This window comes from Triticum dicoccoides, chromosome 2A (genome assembly GCF_002162155.2).
Source record: "Triticum dicoccoides isolate Atlit2015 ecotype Zavitan chromosome 2A, WEW_v2.0, whole genome shotgun sequence".
NCBI classification, from domain to species: Eukaryota; Viridiplantae; Streptophyta; class Magnoliopsida; order Poales; family Poaceae; genus Triticum; species Triticum dicoccoides.
In genome coordinates, this window is record NC_041382.1 from 781,297,042 (window position 1) to 781,307,117 (window position 10,076).

Sequence of the window (10,076 nt, forward strand, 5' to 3'; positions counted from 1 at the left end):
ATATCCAAACATAGGCTTCCAATATATCAATCTTTATGTCTCAAACATTTCGAGACTCCTCGTCATGTCCGTGATCACATCCGGGACTCCGAACAACCTTCGGTACATTAAAACGTATAAACTCATAAGATAACTGTCATCGAAACCTTAAGCGTGCGGACCCTACGGGTTCGAGAACAATGTAGGCATGACCGAGACACGTCTCCGGTCAATAACCAATAGCGGGACCTGGATGCCCATATTGGTTCCTACATATTCTACGAAGATCTTTTATCGGTCAGACCGCATAACAACATACGTTGTTCCCTTTGTCATCGGTATGTTACTTGCCTGAGATTCGATCGTTGGTATCCAATACCTAGTTCAATCTCGTTACCGGCAAGTCTCTTTACTCGTTCCGTAATACATCATCCCGCAACTAACTCATTAGTTGCAATGCTTGCAAGGCTTAAGTGATGTGCATTACCGAGAGGGCCCAGAGATACCTCTCCGACGATCGGAGTGACAAATCCTAATCTCAAAATACGTCAACCCAACATGTACCTTTGGAGACACCTGTAGAGCACCTTTATAATCACCCAGTTACGTTGTGATGTTTGGTAGCACACAAAGTGTTCCTCTAGCACACGGGAGTTACATAATCTCATAGTCATAGGAACATGTATAAGTCATGAAGAAAGCAATAGCAACATACTAAACGATCGGGTGCTAAGCTAATGGAATGGGTCATGTCAATCAGATCATTCAACTAATGATGTGATCCCGTTTAATCAAATGACAACTCTTTGTCCATGGTTAGGAAACATAACCATCTTTGATTAACGAGCTAGTCAAGTAGAGGCATACTAGTGACACTCTGTTTGTCTATGTATTCACACATGTATTATGTTTTCGGTTAATACAATTCTAGCATGAATAATAAACATTTATCATGATATAAGGAAATAAATAAAAACTTTATTATTGCCTCTAGGGCATATTTCCTTCAGTCTCCCACTTGCACTAGAGTCAATAATCTAGATCACATCGCCATGTGATTTAACATCAATAGTTCACATCTTTATGTGATTGGTTCACATCTCCATGTGACTAACACCCACAGGGTTTACTAGATTCAATAATCTAGTTCACATCTCTATGTGATTAAGACCCAAAAAGTGATCATGTTTTGCTTGTGAGAGAAGTTTAGTCAACGGGCCTGCCACATTCAGATCCGCATTTTGCAAATTTCTATGTCAACAATGCTCTGCATGGAGCTAATCTAGCTAATTGCTCCTACTTTCAATATGTATCCAGATTGAGACTTAGAGTCATCTGGATCAGTGTCAAAACTTGCATCGACGTAACCCTTTACGACGAACCTTTTGTCACCTACGTAATCGAGAAACATATCCTTATTCCAGTAAGGATAATTTTGACCGCTGTCCATTGATCTACTCCTAGATCACTATTGTACTCCCTCTCTTACCACAATGTATGGTATACAATAGATCTGGTACACAGCATGGCATACTTTATAGAACCTATGACTGAGGCATAGGGAATGACTTTCATTCTCTTTCTATCTTCTGCCGTGGTCGGGCTTTGAGTCTTACTCAACTTCACACATTGTAATACATGCAAGAAACTTTTTCTTTGATTGTTCCATTTTGAACTACTTCAAAATCTTGTCAAGGTATGTACTCATTGAAAAAACTTATCAAGCGTCTTGATCTATCTCTATAGATCTTGATACTCAATATGTAAGCAGCTTCACTGAGGTCTTTCTTTGAAAAACTCCTTTCATACACTCCTTTATGCTTTGCAGAATAATTCTACATTATTTCCTATCAACAATATGTCATTCACATATACTTATCAGAAATGTTGTAGTGCTCCCACTCACTTTCTTGTAAATACATGCTTCACCGCAAGTCTGTATAAAACTATATGCTTTGATCAACTTATCAAAGCGTATATTCCAACTCCGAGATGTTTGCACCAGTCCATAAATGGATCGCTGGAGCTTGCATATTTTGTTAGCACCTTTAGGATTGACAAAACCATCTTGTTGCATCACATACAACTCTTCTTTAATAAATCCATTAAGGAATGCAGTTTTGTTATCCATTTGCCAGATTTCATAAAATGCGGCAATTGCTAACATGATGTGGACAGACTTAAGCATAGATACGAGTGAAAAACTCTCATCGTAGTCAACACCTTGAACTTGTGGAAAACCTTTTGCGACAATTCTAGCTTTGTAGATAGTAACACTACTGTCCGTGTCCGTCTTCCTCTTGAAGATCCATTTATTATCAATGGCTTGCCGATCCTCGGACAAGTCCACCAAAGTCCACACTTTGTTCTCATACATGGATCCTATCTCAGATTTCATGGCCTCAAGCCATTTATCGGAATCTGGGCTCATCATCGCTTCCTCATAGTTCGTAGGTTCGTCATGGTCAAGTAACATGACCTCCAGAATAGGATTACCGTACCACTCTGGTGCGGATCTCACTCTGGTTTATCTACGAGATTCGGTAGTAACTTGATCTGAAGTTACATGATAATCATCATTAGCTTCCTCACTAATTGGTGTAGTAGTCACAGGAACAGATTTCTATGATGAACTATTTTCCAATAAGGGAGAAGGTACAATTACCTTATCAAGTTTTCTACTTTCCTCCCACTCACTTCTTTCGAGAGAAACTCCTTCTCTAGAAAGGATCCATTCTTAGCAACGAATGTCTTGCCTTCGGATCTGTGATAGAAGGTGTACCCAACTGTCTCCTTTGGGTATCCTATGAAGACATATTTCTCCGATTTGAGTTTGAGCTTATCGAGATGAAACTTTTTCACATAAGCATCGCAACTCCAAACTTTAAGAAACGACAGCTTAGGTTTCTTGCCAAACCATAGTTCACACGGTGTCGTCTCAACGGATTTAGATGGTGCCCTATTTAACGTGAATGCAGATGTCTCTAATGCATAACCCCAAAACGATAGTGGTAGATCGGTAAGAGACATCATAGATCGCATTATATCTAATAAAGTACGGTTATGACGTTCGGACACACCATTACACTATGGTGTTCCAGGTGGCGTGAGTAGTGAAACTATTTCACATTGTTTTAATTGAAGGCCAAACTCGTAACTCAAATATTTTACCTCTGCGATCATATCGTAGAAACTTTTATTTTCTTGTCATGATGATTTTCCACTTCACTCTGAAATTCTTTGAACTTTTCAAATGTTTCAGACTTATGTTTTATCAAGTAGATATCCCCATATCTGCTCAAATCATCTGTGAAGGTTAGAAAATAACGATACCCGCCGCGAGCCTCAACACTCATCGGATCACATACATCAGTATGTATTATTTCCAATAAGTCAGTTGCTCACTCCATTGTTCCGGAGAACGGAGTCTTAGTCATCTTGCCCATAAGGCATGGTTCGCAAGCATCAAGTGATTCATAATCAAGTGATTCCAAAAGCCCATCAGCATGGAGTTTCTTCATGCGCTTTACAGCAATATGCCCTAAACGGCAGTGCCACAAATAAGTTGCACTATCATTATTTAACTTTGCATCTTTTGGTTTCAATATTATGAATATGTGTATCACTACGATCGAGATCCAACGAACTTGTTTCATTGGGTGTATGACCATCGAAGGTTTTATTCATGTAAACAGAACAACAATTATTCTCTGACTTTAATGAATAACCGTATTGCAATAAACATGATCAAATCATATTCATGCTCAACGCAAAAACCAAATAACACTTATTTAGGTTCAACACCAATCCCGAAAGTATAGGGGAGTGTGCGATGATGATCATATCAATCTTGGAACTACTTCCAACACACATCGTCACTTTACCCTTAACTAGTCTCTGTTTATTCTGCAACTCTTGTTTCGAGTTACTACTCTTAGCAACTCAACCAGTATCACATACCGAGGGGTTGCTACGAACACTAGTAAAATACACATTAATAACATGTATATCAAATATACTTATGTTCACTTTGCCATCCTTCTTATCCGTCAATCACTTGGGGTAGTTCCGCTTCCAGTGACCAGTCCCTTTGCAGTAGAAGCACTTAGTCTCAGGCTTAGGACCAGACTTGGGCTTCTTCACTTGAGTAGCAACTTGCTTGCTGTTCTTCTTGAAGTTCCCCTTCTTCCCTCTGCCCTTTTCTTGAAACTAGTGGTCTTGTCTACCATCAACACTTGATGTTTTTCTTGATTTCTATCTTCGTCAATTTCAGCATTACGAAGAGCTTTGGGAATCGTTTCCGTTATCCCTTGAATATCATAGTTCATCATGAAGTTCTACTAACTTGGTGATGGTGACTAGAGAATTCTGTCAATCATTATCTTATCTGGAAGATTAACTCCCACTTGATTCAAGCGATTGTAGTACCCAGACAATCTGAGCACATGCTCACTAGTTGAGCAATTCTCCTCCATCTTTTAGCTATAGAACTTGTTGGATACTTCATATCTCTCATCCCGGGTATTTGCTTGAAATATTAACTTCAACTCCTGGAACATCTCATATGGTCCATGACGTTCAAAACGTCTTTGAAGTCCCGATTCTAAGACATTAAGCATGGTGCACTAAACTATCAAGTAGTCATCATATTGAGCTAGCCAAACGTTCATAACATCTGCATCTGCTCCTGCAATAGGTCTGTCACCTAGCGGTGCATCAAGGACATAATTCTTCTGTGTAGCAATGAGGATAAACCTCAGATCACGGATCCAATCCGCATCATTGCTACTAACATTTTAAAACACAATTTTCTCTAGGAACATATCAAAATAAACACAGGGAAGCAACAACGCGAGCTATGGATCTACAACATAATTTGCAAAATACTACCAGGACTAAGTTCATGATAATTTTAAAGTTCAATTAATCATATTACTTAAGAACTCCCACTTAGATAGATATCCCTCTAATCCTCTAAGTGATTACGTGATCCAAATCAACTAAACCATGTCCGATCATCACGTGAGATGGAGTAGTTTCATTGGTGAACATCACTATGCTGATCATATCTACTATATGATTCACGCTCGACCTTTCGGTCTCCGTGTTCCAAGGCCATATCTGTATATGCTTGGCTCGTCAAGTATAACCTGAGTATTCCGCGTGTGCAACTGTTTTGCACCCGTTGTATTTGAACGTAGAGCCTATCACACCCAATCATCACGTGGTGTCTCAGCATGAAGAACTTTCGCAACGGTGCATACTCAGGGAGAACGCTTCTTGATAATTTAGTGAGAGATCATCTTATAATGCTACCGTCAATCAAAGCAAGATAAGATGCATAAAAGATAAACATCACATGCAATCAATATAAGTGATATGATATGGCCATCATCATCTTGTGCTTGTGATCTCCATCTTTGAAGCACCGTCGTGATCACCATCGTCACCGGCGCGACACCTTGATCACCATCGTAGCATCGTTGTCGTCTCGCCAATCTTATGCTTCCACGACTATCGCTACCGCTTAGTGATAAAGTAAAGCATTACAGTGCGATTGCATTGCATACAATAAAGCGACAACCATATGGCTCCTGCCAGTTGCCGATAACTCAGTTACAAAACATGATCATCTCATACAATAAAATTTAGCATCATATCTTGACCATATCACATCACAACATGCCCTGCAAAAACAAGTTAGACGTCCTCTACTTTGTTGTTGCAAGTTTTACATGGCTGCTACGGGTTTAAGCAAGAACCAATCTTACCTACGCATCAAAACCACAACGATAGTTTGTCAAGTTGGTGCTGTTTTAACCTTCGCAAGGACCGGGCGTAGCCACACTCGGTTCAACTAAAGTTGGAGAAACTGTCACCCGCAAGCCACCTATGTGCAAAGCACGTCGGGAGAACCGGTCTCGCGTAAGCGTAAGCGTAATGTCGGTCCGGGCCGCTTCGTCCAACAATACCGCCGAACCAAAGTATGACATGCTGGTAAGCAGTATGACTTATATCGCCCACAACTCACTTGTGTTCTACTCGTGCATATAACATCAACACATAAAACCTAGGCTCGGATGCCACTGATGGGGAACATAGTAATTTCAAAAAATTTCCTACGCACACGCAAGATCATGGTGATGCATAGCAACGAGAGGGGAGAGTGTGATCTACGTACCCTTGTAGATCGACAACGGAAGTGTTAACTTGGTTGGTGTAGTCGTACGTCTTCACGGTCCAACTGATCCAAGCACCGTTACTCCGGCACCTCCGAGTTCTTGGCACACGTTCAGCTCGATGACGCTCCCCGGGCTCCAATCCAGCAAAGCTTCGGGGAGGAGTTCCGTCAGCAGGACGGCGTGGTGACGATCTTGATGTTCAGCCGTCGCAGGGCTTCGCCTAAGCACTGCTACAATATGACCGAGGTGGAATATGGTGGAGGGGGGCACCGCACACGGCTAAGGAACGATCACGAAGATCAACTTGTGTGTCTAGGGGGTGCCCCTGCCTCCGTATATAAAGGATCAAAGGGGGGGGGTGCGGCCGGCCAGGAGAGGCGCGCCAGGAGGAGTCCTACTCCCTCTGGGAGTAGGACTCCCCCCCTTTCCTAGTTGGAATAGGATTCGCGGAGGGGGGAAAAGAAGAAGGGGGGCCGGCCCCCTCTCCTTGTCCTATTCGGACCAAGGGAGGGGAGGGGCGCGCGGCCCATCTCTGGCTACCTCTCCTCTCTTCCACTAAGGCCCACTAAGGCCCATATATCTCCCGGGGGGGTTCCGGTAACCTCCCGGTACTCCGGTAAAATCCCGATTTCACCCGGAACACTTCCGATATCCAAACATAGACTTCCAATATATCAATCTTTATGTCTCGACCATTTCGAGACTCCTCGTCATGTCCGTGATCACATCCGGGACTCCGAACAACCTTCGGTACATCAAAACGTATAAACTCATAATATAACTGTCATCAAAACCTTAAGTGTGCGGACCCTACGGGTTCGAGAACAATGTAGACATGACCGAGACACGTCTCCGGTCAATAACCAATAGCGGGACCTGGATGCCCATATTGGTTCCTACATATTCTACGAAGATCTTTTATCGGTCAGACCGCATAACAACATACGTTGTTCCCTTTGTCATCGGTATGTTACTTGCCTGAGATTCGATCGTTGGTATCCAATACCTAGTTCAATCTCGTTACCAGCAAGTCTCTTTACTCGTTCCGTAATACATCATCCCACAACTAACTCATTAGTTGCAATGCTTGCAAGGCTTAAGTGATGTGCATTACCGAGAGGGCCCAGAGATACCTCTCCGACGATCGGAGTGACAAATCCTAATCTCGAAATACGTCAACCCAACATGTACCTTTGGAGACACCGGTAGAGCACCTTTATAATCACCCAGTTACGTTATGACGTTTGGTAGCACACAAAGTGTTCCTCCAGCACACGGGAGTTACATAATCTCATAGTCATAGGAACATGTATAAGTCATGAAGAAAGCAATAGCAACATACTAAACGATCGGGTGCTAAGCTAATGGAATGGGTCATGTCAATCAGATCATTCAACTAATGATGTGATCCCGTTTAATCAAATGACAACTCTTTGTCCATGGTTAGGAAACATAACCATCTTTGATTAACGAGCTAGTCAAGTAGAGGCATACTAGTGACACTCTGTTTGTCTATGTATTCACACATGTATTATATTTCCGGTTAATACAATTCTAGCATGAATAATAAACATTTATCATGATATAAGGAAATAAATAATAACTTTATTATTGCCTCTAGGGCATATTTCCTTCATTTCGGCCATCGGGAAGGTTTTGGGGGTCACCGGTATTGTACCGGGACCACCGGAAGGGTCCCGGTGGTCCACCGGGTGGGGCCACCTATTCCGGAGGGCCGCATGGGCTGAAGTGGGAGGGGAACCAGCCCCAGGTGGGCTGGTGCTCCCCCCCTTGGGCCTCCCCTGCGCCTAGGGTTGGGGAACCCTAGGGGTGGGGGCGCCCCACTTGGCTTGGGGGGCAAGCCACCCCCCTTGGCCGCCGCCCCCCTCTAGATGGGATCTAGAGGGGCCGGTGCCCCCCGGGCCCCTATATAAAGAGGGGGGAGGGAGGGCTGGGCACCCTAGCCCCTGGCGCCTCCCTCACCCTCCCGTAACACCTCTCCCTCTCGTTGGTGCTTGGCGAAGCCCTGCCGAGACCCTACTGCATCCACCACCACGCCGTCGTGCTGCTGGATCTCCATCAACCTCTCCTTCCCCCTTGCTGGATCAAGAAGGAGGAGACGTCTTCCCCAACCGTACGTGTGTTGAACGCGGAGGTGCCGTCCGTTCGGCGCTAGGATCATCGATGATTTAGATCACGACGAGTACGACTCCATCAACCCCGTTCACTTGAACGCTTCCGCTCGCGATCTACAAGGGTGTGTAGATGCACTCCTAATCCTGTCGTTGCTAGAATACTCCATAGATTGATCTTGGTTATGCGTAGAAAATTTTAAATTCTGCTACGATCCCCAACAGAGACGTATCACGGCAACGACCAGATCCACACCGCCAGCGGTAAAGGTATGGATATTTGTCACATTGGTCAAGTTTCGCTTAATTCACCTACTCTCCAACGTGATCTAGTTCTTAAGGATGTTCTCCATGTTCCTCAAGCTGACAAAAACCTTGCCTCTATGTCTCGTATGGCCACCGATAACGTTGTTTTCATTGAAACTCACCCTCTCTATTTTTTCATTAAGGATCGGGCAACGAGGGCACCTCTCTATCACGGTAGATGTGTTGGCGGCCTCTACCCCATCTCATTCGGAGCACTTAGCAACAAGCATCGTCGAGTCTACTCCGTCATCAAGCCCTCTTTCGCGCGGTGGCATCAAAGATTAGGACATCCCTCATCAGTCATAGTTAGGCAAGTAGTCAATGAAGACAATCTCCGTTTGTAACATAGTTCAAATAATGAGTCTGTTTGCGAAGCATGTCAATGTGCCAAGAGCCATCAGCTTCCCTATCCTAAGTCTACTAGTGTGTGTCATGCTCCTTTACAATTGATCTTCAGTGATGTATGGGGTCATGCCCGAGATCCTTTTGGTCGAAAAAAATATTATGTGAGCTTCATTGATGATTACAGCAAGTTCACATGGATTTATTTGCTTAAGTATAAATCTGAAGTCTTTTCCATCTTCCAAGAATTTTAGAAGCTTGTTGAGCGCCACTTTGATAGGAAAATTATTTCGGTCCAAAGTGACTGGGGAGGGGAGTATGAAAAACTCAACTCCTTCTTCCGTAGCATTGGGATCACTCATTATGTGTCCTGCCCTCATGCTCATCAGCAGAACGGTTCTGCTGAACGCAAACACTGTCATATCATTGAAGTTGGTCTATCCATTTTAGCTCATGCGCCTATGCCTCTCAAGTATTGGGATGAAGCCTTCATCACAACTACATATCTTATCAACCATCTTCCCAGTAAGATCATTGGCAATTGCACTCCTTTAGAACGATTGTATCATCAAAAACCAGACTACAACTATCTCAAAATTTTTGGGTGTGCTTGTTACCCCAACCTACGTCCATACAAGCGTCATAAACTAGAGTTTCGCTCCACACAATGTGTCTTTATTGGGTACAGTAACCTTCATAAAGGATATAAATGCCTTGAACCATCTACTGGACGCATATATATCTCCCGTGATGTTATCTTTGATGAAACATAATTTCCCTTTTCACTACTTCATCCCAATGCCGGCGCCTTGCTTCGTGCAGAAATTGCACTTCTACCAGACTATACTACACATCCTGATCACGGGGGTGAATTAACTGATCATGATCATGTGCAAAAATCCACAGAAAATTGCGTTTCTAATGGCTATGTGTACACAGGACAAACCAGACATGGTCTCTGAGGTTGATCCTGCTGCCAGCGCGCGATCCCAGACGGATCCACGGCAGTCTGCAGCGCAGGGCGGCGCGCGATCCCGTGCAGAATCGCTCCTGCGCCCCCTGGTGGCCGACAGCGCAACCGACCGGGCGGGCCACAACAGTCCAGGCGCGTCACACCAAGCCTCGCCTGCGTGAC